This window comes from Vulpes lagopus, chromosome 10 (assembly GCF_018345385.1).
Source record: "Vulpes lagopus strain Blue_001 chromosome 10, ASM1834538v1, whole genome shotgun sequence".
NCBI classification, from domain to species: domain Eukaryota; kingdom Metazoa; phylum Chordata; class Mammalia; order Carnivora; family Canidae; genus Vulpes; species Vulpes lagopus.
The window spans coordinates 284,368-302,136 of NC_054833.1; the positions used below are offsets into that span (position 1 = coordinate 284,368).

The 17,769-nt window shown below is 42.8% G+C and overlaps 2 non-coding genes across 2 annotated transcripts; both read left to right on the plus strand.

Annotated features, from left to right (window-relative positions):
• Window positions 1–1,757: 1,757 nt before the first annotated feature.
• TRNAA-CGC lies at window positions 1,758–1,829 on the plus strand. The gene has a single exon. It is a non-coding gene; the product is annotated as a tRNA-Ala (tRNA).
• An 11,176-nt stretch (window positions 1,830–13,005) lies between these two features.
• TRNAA-AGC lies at window positions 13,006–13,077 on the plus strand. Its single transcript has one exon. It is a non-coding gene; the product is annotated as a tRNA-Ala (tRNA).
• The last annotated feature ends 4,692 nt before the right edge of the window (window positions 13,078–17,769 follow it).

Consider the following 17,769-nt stretch of genomic DNA (forward strand, 5'->3'; position numbering starts at 1 on the left):
CCATCAACAAGACCATATTGATAGCTTCAGAAAAGCATTTGACAAAATCCAACTGTCATTTGTGGTAAAAAAAAAAAAAAAAAAAACTCAGAATAGAAGGGAATGTCCTCAGTTTGATAAAGAATATGTATCTAGGGACGCCTGGGTGGCTTAGTGGTTGAGCATCTGCCTTTGGTTCAGGGCCTGATCCTGCGATGGGGATGGGGTCCCACATCTGGCTCCTTGCTGGAGGCCTGCTTCTCCCTCTGCCAGTGTCTCTGCCTCTCTCTCTCTCTCTCTCTCTCTGTGTGTGTGTGTGTGTGTGTGTGTCTATCATGAAGGAGTAAATAAAATCTTAAAAAAAAAAAAAAAAAAAAGAATATGTATCCACAAACAGCTAAAGCTAATAGTGAGAAACTGAAAGTTTCGGCTAAGATCAGAATTAAAGCAAGGATGTCCCCTTCACCACTCCTCAATATCATTGGAAGTACTACCTGATTTAATGAAAGAAAGAAAGAAAGAAAGAAAGAAAGAAAGAAAGAAAGAAAGAAAGAAAGAAAAGGAAAGGAAGGAAAGAAATCAAAGATACACAGAAAGACGAAGACCTACACTGATGACTTTCGACGTAGAGCATCTTTTCATAAACTTCTTTGGCATCTGTGCATCTTTTTTGGTGAGTGTCTGTTAAGGAATCGTGTCTGTTTTTTAGACCAATTGTTTTTTTTTTTTGTTTTTTTTTTTTAGCACATAAGACACTTTTTACAGTACTGGTTAGTATTTATTTGCCCATCACTGTGAACCTCAGATATTTTTCTTTTTTTTTTTTTAATTTAAATTTTTATTTATTTATGATAGTCACACAGAGAGAGAGAGAGGCAGAGACACAGGCAGAGGGAGAAGCAGGCTCCATGCACCGGGAGCCCGACGTGGGATTCGATCCCGGATCTCCAGGATCACGCCCTGGGCCAAAGGCAGGCGCTAAACCGCTGCGCCACCCAGGGATCCCAGACCAATTGTTTATTTTCTTATTGAGTCCCTCCGTGCTGGTTTTTTTTTGGGGGGGGGCCTCAGGTGGGCAGGTGAGGGCTTCCCCCCGTGTCGTCCGAGGCGGCTCAGGACGAGCATGCTCAGGTAGGCGGGAGCGGGCTCCTCTCTGCGCCGCCTGGGGGCGGTGCCCCGGGGAGCGGGTGCGGGCTTCCCTCCGCGCTGCCTCGGTGGGGGCGCTGGGCGGGACGCGAGCAGAGGGGCTGTCACGCGGATCCAGGAGAGGGCAGCAGGATGTCGCGGGCGTCTTGGACGGAAGGTTCCTCGGGAAGCCGAGGCTCCCAGGTCGCCGCTCCGGTGGCAGGTGGCCGACGTCCGCGCGGGCGCAGGGATCGCGATCGGCGCAGGGTCTGCGTGCTTCCGTCTCTCTGGGCGGGTTTTCCTTGGAACTGGATGAAGCGGAGGGCGACAGCTCCCAAGATTCATTCAACCTTTCGGCCGACTTGGCGGCAAGGAGTTCGGGGAGGCCTTGCCGTGAGCTTTGGGCTGGGAGGACATTCTTCAAGGGATGCTCGAAGATCCCTGCATCTTCCCTGCCTGGTGCTGGACCCGCCAGTGGGATTGAAAACGCGCAGCCTCCGCACGTGCTGAAGCTGCGTGGACGCCCCCCGGCGAGGCTGCAGGCTACTGTCCCTCGGGCGCCGCCGCGCGGAGGCGGGAGACGAAATAGCACCAAATAATTCCGCACTTTTCACGGGACAGGCAGGAGCGCTGCTCGACGGCTCCCCGCGGCGGGGGATGTAGCTCAGTGGTAGAGCGCATGCTTCGCATGTATGAGGCCCCGGGTTCAATCCCCGGCATCTCCACACCAGCCTTTTATTCCCATCCTGAACTAGTTCAGCCTCTGCTCTGAAATTACCAGGTAAGACTTTTTAGTCCTTTCTCATTATTCCAGAATGTGATCTGCCGTTATCATTCCTTTTAAGTTGAGCGATATCCCGTCTGTATGTTTATTTCTCTTCCGTTTGATTGACCGCCGAATGTTCCCTGCTTTCCGGAAATTCCCTGGGGTGTTTTATTATGCAGTAAGAAGTACAAAGCCAGAGGGACAATTCAAAAGTAAATTCATTCTAGGAAGGCATCCAGAAAGAGGGAATACAGCTGCATGTCACAGAATGATTTAGTTTGGTTAAATGAGGTCCCATCCATCCTCACTTTCCACTGGGAAATAAGCAGTAAAAGTAAAATATCTTTTAGTAATTATTTTAGGGGCGGGTAGGGTAGGGTTTGGGGTATTGAAGTGGGAGTTGCATATCAATATTAAAGGGTCCAACCTAACACCATTAGAGGAATTTCTTCATTTGCTATAGTTACTAACCTAGTTATCACTTTATTTCTTACTGCTTCTCTGCCTTTCCTTAGACATTCTGTGCAGGAGAGCTGGTCTTGGTTCAGTGCAAGAGGTTTGGGAAAATAGTAAGGTTAGAAATGCTCATGGAAATGGAAGGCAGAGTTGGTTAGAAACCCACACAAGACTGACTGACGGCACTGGAGGTCCAAGTGAGGCTACATTCTGGACATCTCTCATCAAATGGATTTTTAGGCTTATGTGATTTCTGACTGCACTCACGTTCATTCTTGATTCAACTCAGTGCTTTGAAATATTGATAATGTAATAACAATAATTGACCATTTCTGTTCACATTTAAAAATACAGTAAAGTGGTACCGTGTATTGTCCACTCTTATTAAAAGGAAATCCAGTAATTTACTTAATAAACCTTTATTGGGTGATTTTTCTATATTACTGTGTAACTGTGCTTAATCAGGAAATACTGCTAACAGAAGGAGAGACCATTTATAAACCATACTTGTAATTCTCTCCTAATTACCATATTGGAGGTTTTGTAGGGGATACACTGGGGCACAGCACAGGGTAGGATCAGTTCTTGAGGAGGTAGGTCAGGAGAAGCTTCACAAAAGAAGATACTTGTAATGTGTATTAAAGAATAAGTGGGAGGTTTGAAGGTGGAAACGATGATCGTAGTGTGATTCTAGTTATAATACACATCATGTACATGGCATGAACATGTGACATGAAACATTGGAAAATTTAGGTAGTTACATATGGCTGGATCCCAGGATGCTATAGGGAAAAGTAGGAGATGTAGACTACAAGGGTTTTGGACTCTATCAATCAGTGTTCTTGGCTGCAAAAAAGCAAATACTGAATATGGTTAACTTAAATGGAAAAGAATATCTACTCGGCCAGGTTTAGATCAATTCCACTAGCCTTGAAAGCAAGTATCTGACAAAATAAAGGAGTACAGACACACACATGCACACGCACACAAGTTTCCAATGACAAGACATTGCCACAATCAGATTTTGAGTTTACAAAGTTAATGCTGTAAACATTGTGAAAAATGGATTAGGAATGATGGTGAAAGAAAATGAAACAAGATTTATTCAGTCATTATTGCAGAGTCCCGAGAGCTGTGGTGGGGCCCTCTACTGAGGAGTAAGCTTCAGGATGCCAAGACCTATGCTAAGACCATTCCTTAAGAACCCCAGAATCAGAGAGTCAGAGGCTTGCATGCTCCTAACCACCTGGACAGTAGGCACAGCTGCTTTTTTCAGAGAGATTGAGGTCCAGCAGTGGATCCATCTCTGAGATGGAGCTAAATTCTGAGAGCCTCGCCCATTTCAATCTTTTAATTTCTTAATTAATCATTCCTTCTCATCCATTTTTTCACTTACAGTGGGATCTTTTGGACTATGGGGGATGGTTAATTTACTTGGAAACCATTTGGCCATCTAAACCCACTGTCTCTCATTCTTGCTATCCCAGTTTATGGCCCCAGACATGAGCCCTCCAATTCTCTATCTGGTACCTTCCAGGATGTACATACCCTCTGTCCTTCCATTTTAATGACTTAAATGTGCAGTCTGTCTCCCTTGAGTACTTCAACTCCACTCTTTGTAACTCATGTCTCCATGTTTAACAACCCACCTAGCCAGACTTTCCTGCTTTAACTTCAACTGGCTCTCCCTAATGATGTGACTATTTCAAGTAGAATCAGCACATTCTTCAACCCCAGAATCAGGAGATGGGTTGGCACCTTCCTGAGAACACATTCCAATTTTCAAGCCATTACATTTCTATCTGCATTAAAAACAAAACTGTGTGCCTTGGAACTCTCTTTCTTCAAACTCTACATGTTTTTTCCTAAGCACTCTTGTGTACTACAATGGCTCTACATGCACTCTATAAGCTGATACTTCTCAAAATACATCTTTAGTTCCTTACAAGAGTTAGAGCCATGTAGCCTATGGCACATCTCCACTTTGCTGTTCCATGGGTGCCTTGCCCTGTTCCCTGGCCCCTTCCCCACCCTTACCCTCACCCCACTGCCATCCCGCCCCATATCTAATCAATCACCTAGGACTTTCAATGCTACTCTCCATTGCTTCATTACACTTTCCTACTCATTCACTCTAATATGCATGCCCAGCCATTCTTCAAACTCATAAATATCATAAATATTATGATATAATATTTGTATTATATAAACATTCTTATTTATTTATATAAATATTTCACTGTTCATCTTTTATTATATCCTTTATAATAATAACTCAGTCAAGTCAATAACCTGTTATCAATAACTTGGTAAGTAGAATTCTGTGAGCTACTTTAGTAAATTTGTTGCATCTGAGGAGGCAGTGGTGTGAACCTCCAATTCAGGAAGAAGCACAGGTAACACCCTGGACTTGGGATTGGTATCTGAATTGGGGCATCTTGTGGGACTGACTCCTTAACCGGTGGGATTGACACTGTCTCCAGGTAGATAGAGTCAGATTTTAATTAAATTTGTAGGACGTCTAGTCAGTATCCAATAATAATTATAGGGGTGCTTGGTGGTGTTGGGAAAAAAAAAACAAAAAACATGTCAGACTCATATTGTTACCTGGAATTGGGTTTGTCTCTTTGTAGGGGATGGCAGGGGTTGGCATCAAGCCAAAGACACAACCAAGTCAAAGAATAGGAAAAGGAAAGGTTTTATATGCAACAACTAAAGGAGAACACCAGGGATATTTCCCATTGCAATGTCTCCTCCACAACAAAACTGGGAAGTTTTAACCCAAGAGTGCATATGTATTCATGATGGAGCTTTAGCAAGGGGGATTCAGCATGGAGCTGGGGCAAAAGTTCTCTTAAGGTGACAGAGTCCAGGTCGAAGTCATAGGGCCAGTAGGGGTCTGCATCATCAATTCTTTGGCTTGAGTTGATCTAGTGTGTCTTAGGCTCAAAGAGGGTTAGGTCTTGCAAAGGTGACTTGAGAAAGTGCTTTGGGCAGTCTTTACTTTTGATCAGCACTGGGAGTTTTAGCAGTCTCTGATAGGACTGGGTGATCTCCTGGTCTGCTAGTGGCTCTTCTTACATTCTTTTGTTTCCTTAAAACTGTTGGATACTGAGGCCTATTCTTCTGCAATTTCTACACTTTTCAGGAAGTTCTGCAGGAAATGTGCTTTGGGCAAGTAGAGCAGGTCAGGCATAGACCATAAGAGGTATAATTAACATAAAATTGTAAGATATTTATAGTGTATACTGTGGGTGATTTTCTCCATCTGGTTCATTAATACATCCATTATTTATTTATTTATTTATTTATTTATTTATTTATTTATTTATTTATTTGGGTGTGGGGGGGAGACAGCGTGTGTGCACACACACAAGCTGGGGAAGAAGCATAGGGAGAGGGAAAGAATCTCCAGCAGACTCTATTGAGTGGGGAGCTCGCTCTCATGACCCTGAAATCAGGACCTGAGTCAAAATCAAGAGTTGGATGCTTAAGTGACTGAGCCACCCATGTGCCTCATCCATCATATTCTTTATTTATCTTGTGTGTGTGAACATTTAAGTTCTACTCTCGTAGGATATTTCAGTTATACAATCCAGTGTTATCAACCACAGTCTTCATGTTGTACATGAGATCCTCAGACCTTATTCATCTTACAGTTGAAAGTTTGTACCTTTTTACCAAACTCTTGATTTACCTCACTTTCCAGGGTCTGGTAACCACTTTTCTACTCTATTTTGATGAGTTTCACTTCTCCACCCACCACCAATTCCTCATAGAAGTGATTGATACCATGCAGCCTTTGTCTTTCTCTGGCTTTTTTCACTTAGCATAAAGCCCTGAAGGTCTACATATGTTGTCACAAATGGCAGCATTGCCTTCTTTCTTTTGGCTGAGTAATATTGCATTGAAAATATATACCACATCTTCATTTTCCCTTCATCTGTTAAGGAACACCTAGATTGTTTCCATATATTGCTGTTGTGATGAGTGCTGCAGTGAACATGGGAGTATAGATATCTCTTCAACATCGCTTTTAATTTCCTTTGAATAGTAAAAGGTGGTTCTAATCACCAAATTCCAGTGCATGTGTGCAGGGTATTTCCCCACACCAATAAGCAATGCCCTGTATGTCAGTCTAGTGTCCTATCATTCAGCTGAATTCTGACACTACCTAGAGATAGAATCAGATCCCATAGGTTAAGAGTTCATCCAGCAAAGAATTGCTTGTCTTCTCAATGGTTGCCCCTGCTTCAGACACTGGTCACAGGTACAGGTCATTACCTGTACTCCTCACTGTCTATAAATCAGAGGTTTCCATGATGCTTCCTCCTTGGTTTTAATTTGCTAGAACACCTCACATTACTTAGAGAAACATTTTACTTACTAGATTAAAAGGATGTAACTCAGACACAGCCAGATGGAAGAGATGCTTAGAAAAAGGGCATGGAATTTCCATGCTTTTCGAACTGCATCACTCACACCAAATCTCTGCGTGATCACCAATCCAGAAGCGAGCATTCCAGATCCTCTTATTTTGGGTTGTTATGCAGAGAAGTCTCCATAGCTAGGCATGACTACGTAGGCATAATTGATTAAATCATTGTCCATTGGCAATTGATTCCTTGTTTACTCCCTGAAGGTCAGAGAGCTGGGACTGAACAGTCCTGGCAAGCAGCCCACAGTCTTGGTGCCCTCACTGTTAACATAACAAAAGACACCTTTGTTGCCCTAATGATGTAGAAAATGCCAGGGGTTTTAGAACTCTGTGCTAGCAACAGGATGAAAATGAGATACATATTAAAATCAAATAACACAGATATACATGATGTGGGAAACAAAAGCAAAAGAAAAATTAAATTTCCTTATTACAGATAGCCCATTGACAAGGTCTTTGAAATAGGCAGTGACCTATTTCCTCTAGGAACTCAACTGCTTTGATGTTAATACTTTGCTAAGGGCAACAGGCAATCTTAGCCCAATGCCGAGGATCCTGTAAGTCTACTTGAACATATAAAAATTCCTTTGGAAACTTCCATTATCTCTAACCCTTCCCCCTCAAAGATACATGTTGGCAATCATTCTCCAAGCATATGGCCCACCGTTAGACATCTGGAGGGTCTCCTGACTAAGGTTTTATTAGATGGTAATAAATTATTCTTTCCTAACAATAGCTATCCCCTCCTCAAGGTCCTGGAAACCTTGCTTCCAAAATACCTGGGAGGCTTATGCTCTCCCTAACCCCTCTTAACTTGAAAGTATATAAGGGACCACTCTTCATGACCCCGGGGCAACTCTTTCTGCCCACAGTTCCTGTTCCCGTGCTTTAATAAAACCACCTTTTTGTACTACGGATGTCTCAAGAATTCTTTCTTGGCTGTTGGCTTCAAGCCATAACATCTTTCTTACATTAATACACACCCAGAAGTAGAATTGTTGGATCTCATAGTAGTTCTGTTTTTAATTTTTAAGGAACTTCTGTATCCTTTTCCATAGTGGCCCCACAAATGTAATTCCCAACAACAATATTCTTACTTACAATCTTGTCTTTTTGCTGATAGCCTTTGGAAGAGGTGTGAGGTAATATCTCATCATGGTTTTTATTTATATTTCTCTGATGATTAGTGATGTTGAACACTTTTTCATGTACCTGTCGGTCATTTGTATGTCTCCTTTGGAAAAACATCTGTTCAGTTCCTTTGCCCATTTTTAAATTGGATTATATGTTTGATTTTGCTATTGACTTGTAGGAGTTCTTTATATATTTTGGATATTTACCCCTTATCAGTTAACTAACCAGATATATGATTTGCAAATATGTTTTCCCATTTTAGTAGATTGGCTTTTCATTGTGTTAATGATTTTCTTTTTTTCTTATTTTATTTTATTTTTATTTTTATTTTTTTTCTTTTTTTATTTTTTAAAGATTTTTTAAATTTATTCATGAGAGACACAGACAGAGACAGAGACAGAGACAGAGAGGAAGAGACACAGGCAGAAGGAGAAGCAGGCTCCATGCAGGGAGCCCGATGTGGGACTAGATCTCGGTCTCCAGGATATGCCCTGGGCACGCCCTGGGCCAAAGGCTGCGCTAAACCGCTGAGCCAACCGGCTTGCCCATGTTAATGATTTTTTTTTTTTGCTGTGCAGAAGCTTTTCAGCTTGATGTAGTCCTGCTTATTTATTTTTGTTTTTATTGCTCCTTTTTTGCTGTCAAATCCAAAAAATCATTGCCAAGACCAATGTCAAGGAGCTTACCCTCTATGTTTTCTTCTAGGAGCTTTATGGTTTCAGGTCTTGCATTCAAATGATTAACCCAATTTGAGTTAATTTTTGTGTGCAATATACGATAGGGGTCCAGTTTCATTATTCTGCATGTGTTGTCCAGTTTCCCCAGCAGCATTTATTGAAGACCCTGTCTTTCCCCCACTGTATATTCTTGGCTCCTCTGTCACAGATTAATTGGCCATCTAAACGTGGGTTTATTTCTGAGCTCTCTATTTTGTTCCATTGATCTATGTGTCTGTTGTTATGCCAATACCATACTGTTTTGGTTTTTTAAAGATTTTATGTATTTATTCATGAAAGACACCACAAAGAGAGGCAGGGACATAGACAGAGGGAGAAGCAGGCTCTCCTGGGAAGCCCAAATGGGGACTAGATTCCAGGACTCAGGGATCATGCCCTGAGCCAAAGGCAGCCTCCCAACGACTCAGCCACTCAGGCATCCCAATACCATACTGTTTTGACTGCTATAGCCTTGTAATATAGTTTAAAATCAGGATGTGTGAAGCTTCCAGCTTTGTTTTTCTTTCTCGGGATTGTTTTGGCTCTTCAGTTGTTTTTGTGGTTCTATACAAATTTTAGGATTTGTTTTTCTATTACTATAAAAAATGCCATTGGAATTTTGATAGGAATTGCACTGAATCTGTAAATTGCTTGGTAGTATGGGTACATTTTTAAAATATTAATTCTTCCAATCCACAAACATGAATATATCTTTCCATTTTTTAAAAGATTTTTATTTATTCATTTGAGAGAGAGCAAGCTGGAGAGATAGAGAGAGAGAGAGGGAGAGGGAGAGAGAACACACATGAGTGGTGGTAAGGGCAGAGGGAGAGGGAGAAGCAGGTTCCCAGGTAGATGCTTAACTGAGCCACCCAGGTGCCCTATATCTTTCATTTTCTTAAAGTCTTCTTCAATTTCTTTCATCAATGTATTATAGTTTTTGGTGTATAGATCTTCACTTCCTTGGTTAAATGTCTTCCTAGGTGTTTTTTTTTTTTTTTTTTTGATGCAACTATAAGTGGGATTGTTTCTTTCTTTCACTTTTAAATATATTTTTATCTTTTAGAAGTTTTTATTTAAATTCCAGTTAGTTAACATACAGTGTCATATTAGTTTCAGGTGTACAATATATAGTGATTCAACATTATATATATAACACCCATTGCTCATCACAAGTGCCCTCCTTAATCCCCATCATCTATTAACTCATCCTCCTACCATCTCCCCTTTGGTAACCATCAGTGTGTTCTCTATAGTTAAGAGTCTGTTTTATGGCTTGCTCTCTCTCTCTCTCTCTCTCTCTCTTTTTTCCCCCTTTTGCTCATTTGCTTTGTTCCTTAAATTCCACAGATTGTGGGGAATCAGTTGAGGAGCCTACCTGAGAACTGCATCTCATAGTCCTCAGCACACTGGGGATACAGGGGGTCCTGATTCCGCACACTGATTCTTGACCACATTGTTCTCCAGATACAGCTCTTCTGCTCCCTGCTCCTTGAGTCAATAGCCTATTCTCTTACCTTTTGGAGCAAACATGTTTTTCTCTGCTTCCCTAAGTTAATCATTCCTATAGCCAACACATTAGCTCTCCTAATAAAAACTGAAGTAGACAAAGCCTCAGAGTTGAGTCCAAGTCCGATTTGATTCCAAGTCCGAGTCTCAGTTCCCCTGCCCCCCAGATTAAAATTCAGGGAGACTCCGAGTCTTTCTTCATGTTGCTTCTGACTAACGTAGGTCCGTGGCAAGAGATGGGTGAGATCTTATGGTATTCATCTTTCTCTGACTGACTTAATTTCATTTAGCATAAACTCTCTAATTCCATCCATGTCATTGCAAATGGCAAGATTTCATTTTTTTATGGTTAATAATATTCCATTTTGTATATATACCACTTTAAAATGAGATTTTCTTAATTTTTTTCTTTAAAATGGGATTGTTTTCTTAATTTCTCTCAGATAGTTCATTATTAGCATACAGCAACATAACTGATTTTTGTTTTTTTAAAGATCTTACTCATTTTTTTGACAGAGAGAGAGAGAGTACAAGCAAGGGGGAGAGACAGAGGAAGAGGGAAAGGAAGAAGCAGATTCTTCACTGAGCCAGGAGCCCATGTGGAGCTAGGATCTCAGGACCCTGGGATTATGACCCCAGCTGAAGACTTTAGTCTTCAGTTTTCGGTGGGGTCTGTAGGGTTTTCTATATCTGTAGTATCATGTCACCTGCAAGCAGTGATAGTTTTACTTCTTTTCCATTTTGTATGCCTTTTATTTTTTTCTTGCTTAATTGTACTAGCTAGGACTTCCAGTATATGTAGAATAAAAGTCAAGAGTGGGCTTACTCCCTTTATTTACCTGTCTTTTCAACCTCGAGGGCAGCAGTTTGCTGCGTGTCCTCACCTCTCTTACAGATCCAAAAGAGTTGCTGATTTTTCAGTCTGTTTTGCCTTTTACTTGTCATTAGGATGTAGTGATAACTTCCAAATTCCTTATATATAGAATTGGAAACTGGAAGTCTGTTCTAGTTTTTTATTTATGTTTTTGCTTCTGTGTTCATTAGTGAAATTGTCATAATTTTTCTTTCTTAAGCCTTCTCCATTGGCTTTTAGTAACAATATTATACTTGTCTCCTCAAATAGCTAGCTTATAAAGCTTTTCTGTTTTCTGGAATATTCTGTATAACACAGAAGTTATCATTTCCTTTAAGATTTCATACAACATGCCAATAAAATTGTCTCAGACTGGAAATTATATTTTATGGAAATTCTCCTTGAATTCTTCATTCAATTTTTAAAATGGCTGTATATTGGATCAGATTTTCTCAAACTTCTTAGGTAGTTTTGGTAATTTATACATTTTTACAAATTTTCCATTTCTTCTACTAGAATTGAGAGGGTTGAAAGCAAATTTCCTAATTTCTCCCATTTAAAATCTCCTAAGTGGCCACTGAACATACTGTTTATTCATTTATACAAGCATCTATCTCCATATCCATTCAATCATTCACTTCTAAAAAATGATTCAAATATTTACTTATGCCAGGTACTGTGGTAAGCACTGAGGCATGATTAAGGATGACAGAGTTTTAGCTAATCTCCAAGAAAGCGCTCTAAGATCCTTATCTCCTGGTTACACACCCTGGGGCAGTTCCCTCCCACTTAAAACAGTGGTGGAGACAGAGATGAGGAGGGGCGGAGGCCTCCTACCAACATCTTGAAAGCAGATCTTCCAGACCTAGTGACACCTCAGAGGGACATATGTCCTGTACACACCTGAGTTCCACCTCACAGGACACCTGGGGCCAGAACCCCAGCTAAGCCACTCTGGAGTCCGTAACCCACACAATCTGTGAGATAATAAACATTTATTTTCTTAACCCAGCAAATTTTAGAGTTTTACTCAGCAATATACAAGGAATATTAACAACAAGCCTTAAAAAAAATTCTCTTTGGTAAATAATTATTTACAAAAAAATAATTTTATCTGTTTCTCTCAAGATACCAGACTATTATCAGAAACCATATTCCCTGAACATCGAGTTGGAAGGCTGAATGAAGACCTGTCGTTGTCTTCTCCTGTTTCTCTTTGTATCCTGACAAAAATCTGAAGTCTTTAGGCAGACTGGCTAGTATGTCTATGCACCAGAGGGTCACGTCCCTTCCATTAAAACAGTCACTGGCAAAAAGAAAGGCATAGGCCATAAGTATTCTAGAGAACTCATGATTTGTACAAACTGTCTGGGCTCACCATCTCTACTGCAGGTTCTCTTAGCAAGGCCCCGCCCTTTGTTCCAAAGAATCAGAGCGGGATTTGAGGATTTTTATTCTCTAGGTCGGATTTGCATTCTTTGGATTAAATGAGGGTCAGAAGGACGCATCCAAACATCCATCAGCTCCACCCTTTAGCCCTCCCAAGTGTTTACAGCGGAAGGTTATTTTTACAACAGAATTCCCTCCACCCGCTCCTTGTTTTCTAAGGAAAGGCGCATAGCGGTTTCTGGAGCCCGGAATAGGGTGCAGAAATGCGGAGGAGAATTTGGGGGGGAGCATTTTGGGGTGTTGCATAAAGACAGTCGTTGGGAAAGCGTTTTTTTCTTTCTTCGGAGTATCTTTCCTTTGACGCACAGGCCTTTGAGAAAAGAGAAAAGCACTCAGAGAAGGCGGGTGTGGGAGTGTTTCTTACTGAGATTTCCCGCCCCAGCGTTCTCTCCTCGCGTCCTGGATGTCGGCGATTTAGGAGTTAGTCAGAATTTCGTGGCGGCGGATTTCTACAGAGGAACGAGGTGAAAATTCGAGTTCTCTTTTACAAAAGAACAAAATAGATTAGTCTAAAACGTTAAAGGGGATAAATTTGCTCAATTTCATGAAGATAGTTTAGGAAAGTCACGTCACGCGTGGCGGGGATGTAGCTCAGTGGTAGAGCGCATGCTTAGCATGCATGAGGTCCTGGGTTCGATCCCCAGCATCTCCAGCTTTTCTTGCTTCCGGTCCCAGCCTGGTTCAGGAAATGAATGATCTTGCTCCTGAGCCCCTGCAGTCTGCTGGACTGTACACGTAACCCTACCGCGGTGAGCGCTGCATCCACCTGGCGCCGGCAGCGCAGGCAGGTGCTTCCACGCAGCTGATCCAGAGCGGGCTGGTCACTCCCGGCTCCAGGAAAAAAGCACTGTTGACATTTACGCATGTCAACCCTGAGCTAGAAAGGTCTGGGGACGAACTCGTATCTTGGCTTGGTCTGAGGTCTCCCAGGTCGAGATTCCGCGGGAGGAGGGTTTCTTCTGCGGACTCGCGGCTGCCCACGCTGGGGGCCCTCCGCCGGCCACCTGACCCTCCGCCCCGAGGTCCCACCCGGGAGCTAGGCCGCGCGTCTGGAGCCGGCCGGCCAGCCGCACACTCTCCACTTTGCCTCCGCCCCGGCTAGCTGCGATCCCGCGCGCAGAATCCGCCGCACTTGGACCCGGAGCCTGCGGGTGAGGACCTCTTCTTGGTGTTCTCGCTTAGAGACCTGCTCTCTCTGGGAGCGCGAAGTCTCGGCCCTTGGGCCTCAGTCTCTGCCTCTGCAGGTGGGATACCTGGTCACAGGGACAAGAGCGGGGAATGCAGGAAATGGTTGTTCCCCCAGGCAGGCGCCTGGCAGCGCCAGAGGCCTGGAGACCGCGGAGGAGCCTCCCGCAATGCCCCAAATTCAGTGCAGGTGCAGGAGCACCGCTTAGGCAATGATGACTATCATCCTTCATGTCAGGCTCTAACGTTTTGCTTGTGCTGCCTAACTCCTTAAGAAAAACCGCACAAAATTAAGGTACAGGCCTTGGAGTGGGCCTATGAACGTATGGGTCCTGGAGCTAACACCTGTTAGCTGCAGGATCAGTCCTACTGTCCCGCCGGTCCCCGCGCACTAGCTCTCGCCGGTATTTATACAGGCCGGCAGCAGTGTGACTCAGATGGAGCCTTAAAGATGCTGGAATACTTTGAACTAAATTAAAATTAGTATCCATAGCATCTACCAACTGAGTGGTCTACATACTTTCCCTTGCGTGTTCTCACGTTTTCCGTGTGCCATGGTGCCCACAGCCAAGGCTGGCCGCTGTCAAATAACAAGAGCTCTATGAGGCAACAGTAACAGTCTTGAGTCGTAATTAATCTTTCATCCCCGTCTTGTCTTCTGTCTTCACCTCAGGTCACCAGACCATGATCAGTTCCGTCAAAGATTGTTTTCAGGATTCCTCTGTTGCAAACCACACAGACTCTCCTTGAGCTCAACCCATAAACATTTTAGGCACAGTTCAAGCAAAATTATTTTATTTTTTGAATAAAGCATGCGTAGGACATAGGGAAGAATGGGGAAAGAGAGAAATGGTTAGAATTCCCTGAGCCCAGAAATGTCTTTAAACAATAATGTTTTTAACAATATTTCAAGAGATGACTATTTTAATTAGATGAAGCCAGACTTTATTTTCTGCAGTTTTTCTGCATACAGAGTATTAAGAGGAGCACAGATAGAAAGAAAAGGTGTTATTTTCTAAGAACATAGATATGAGCAGAGAGCTGACATCTGGGGAATATTTTATTTGTTGCTCTTTATTCCTTAACATTGAAGCAAAGGCCAAAGACTCCGTTTACTTAGCAACAATGAAACTTCTCTGAGCCTACACTGAGTTTGACTCCATTTCATAGTTTCTACAAAGTCTTGTGGCTAGAGAAACTCTAGAGGCGAACCTAGGTCATTCTGTGAAAAAAATACACCTTATTCTTTTCATTTCAAGGAAAAAAATATTTTTAAATTGGAGTTCGATTTACTACCATATAGTATAACACCCAGTGCTTATCCTGTCAAGTGCCCCCCTCAGTGCCCATCACCCAGTCACTCCATTCTCCCCACCCACCTCCCCTTCCGCTACCCCTTGTTCATTTCCCAGAGTTCGGAGTCTCTCATGTTTTGTCGCCCTAATTTTTCCCACTCATTTTCTCTCCTTTCCCCTATAATTTCTTTCACCATTTTTTATATTCCCCATATGAGTGAGACCATATAATGATTGTCCTTCTCCTATTGTCTTACTTCACTCATAATACCCTCCAGTTCCATCCACATCGAAGCAAATGGGTATTCGTCGTTTCTAATGGCTGAGTAATATTCCATTGTATACATAGACCACATCTTCTTTATCCATCATCTTTCGATGGACACTGAGGCTCCTTCTACAGTTTGGCTATTGTGGACATTGCTACTATAAACATTGGGGTGCAGGTGTCTCAGTTTTTCACTGCATCTGTATCTTTGGGGTAAATCCCCAGTAGTGCAATTGCTGGGTTGTAGGGTAGCTCTATTTTTAACTCTTTGAGGAACCTCCACACAGTTTTCCAGAGTGGCTGCACCAGTTCCGATTCCCACCAACAGTGCAAGAGGGTTCCCCTTTCTCCACGTCCTCTCCAACATTTGTTATTTCAGTACAGGGTAATCCTAATGCTGACTTCAGTGACTCCACAACAGGTTGATGTGTATTTAGCTCCTACAAGTTGAGGATCCATGAGAAAAATACAAAAGAGCAGCCTCCGCAAACAGCAACACGAAGAGCGGAGAGCCAGGCGTATGCAGGGTGGCGGCACAGAGCGGTGCTGTCCGCGCGGGGAACAAGTGCGCTGTCGGCCTGCGGGGCGCTGGGGCGCTGGGGCGCTGGGGCCCGGCGCTGCCGGCGCTCGGGGCTGGACCACTGGGGTGGGTGACCCCTGAGCAACCCGCCCCCTGCTGCTGCTGCTCCTTCCCCAGGCGGGGCTGGAAGGTGTTAGGACTCTGGGTGGTGTGGGTTTGCCTTGGTTTTCAGGGTACAGGTGTGCGGTCCTCCAGCAGCCAAAGGCGAAGTTCTGACTGCTTCTGCTGGAGGATGCTGTCACTCACAATGAGAATGCCCACTCAGCTGATGATTCTCGATTCCTGCAATACAGTGGGATATAAAAACTGTCGGGGCCTCGCTTGGAGGAGCCCCTGCCCGCGCACAACCGTCGGCTTGGCAGCTCGGTCTTGGGTTCCTTGGTGGCCCCGGGGATTTTCCCAGAGAATCGGAGAGCGCGCATGCGTGCTGCCGAACTGTTGGGAGTCTGAGCCCGGGAGCCCCGGCCGCCGGCGCGAGTCTGCCCTTCCTGCCAGGCCACCTGTTCCAGAAAGGCTTGCAGCAGTCACTCATCAGCAGCGCAGCTTTTCGCCTAACTGGGTACAGTTTGATCAGAAAAGCACCTCTATCTATGACGTAACTTGCTCCGTGGCTTAGTTGGCTAAAGCACCTGTCTCGTAGACAGGAGATTCTGGGTTTGAATCCCAGCGGGGCCTGCTCGGGTTTTAGGGGTTGTTTTGGATTTTTTTTTTTTTTTGGCAATTTATTCAAACTTTTTAGTCTGAAATCTGCTATAATCTCAGTATCACATCTACTGCTTGGGAGCTCTTCTCTCCTTACACCTGCGTTCTCAATGACTCTCTGCACCTCTACTGGTGATTTATCATGTGGTTCTGCTGTGCATTTAACTACTGGGGTGTTCAAGATCAACCACAGAGTTTCTAAAATAAAATTTGAAAAATTTTAATTCAAGCTATTTAAAAATATATTCTGCTAGGTTTTCAAACTCCAGCCATCTTACATACATACATAGATGAAAAATGGTTGCAGTTTATTGAACACTTACAATGTTGCACTTTTGTATTTTTGCACATACCTTTAAATCTCTAAAAGTACTCATAAAAGTAAGCATTATTAGACACATTTTGTGGATGAGAAAACAGAATCAGAGAGAAGCAAAGTAATTTGCCCAAATTAGAGTTAGTACATAAATAATCAAGCTAGGGTCTTAGCCTGATATGCTTCTAAGCCATGATCTTGTATTTCAAATAATTGTATTTATAAAATCAAACAAGGGGGTGCCTGGGTCCCTCAGTGGGTTGGGGGCTGCCTTCCCCTCCGGTCATTATCTCAGGGTCTTGGGGTCCAGCTCTGCATCTCAGGTTCCCTGCTCCAGCAGGGAGTCTGCATATCCCTCTCCTTCTGCCCCACACCCCCTCATGCTCTCTCACTCTCTCAAATAAATAAATAAAATCTTTTTAAAAAATCAAACAGTATTCAGTATGGTTTAGAATAATAGTTTTTAAATGTGTATGGCACATGAACTCATTAGATTATCTGAGAAAACTTGTCTATGACCACCATCAAAAACAAAAAAAGCCAACAGACATATGGACACGGTTTGTATATTCTTTCAAGATGTTGCTGACTTCCTAAGTTCTTGAATGTCCATGAACCACTAAAAAAAATCCTTGACTTCCATAAAACAATATATTAAATCAAAATTGGTGTTTAGCAAACATAAAAAATTACAGGGAAATATTTACTTTTGATGTTATTTTTTTATGACTCTTAATCTCTCTCCTAAATTGACTTAAATTAGGCCCTCAGGCAGACATCTGGTCAGAATTGTCATGACTCTAGGTCAGAATGCCAATTTCAAGAAGTTTTATTTCTGGATCTGAGATCACTGAAATGAGTTCTGGAAGGTTTTCTGCATGCACAAACACCTCTTAGAGCTGGTCTCAAGAAGTAGATAAACCTTCATCTCTTTTGGCTGGCAGCTCATTCAATCATTTCCTCAATTATTTGAAGAATCATGTATTGTATTCCTACGC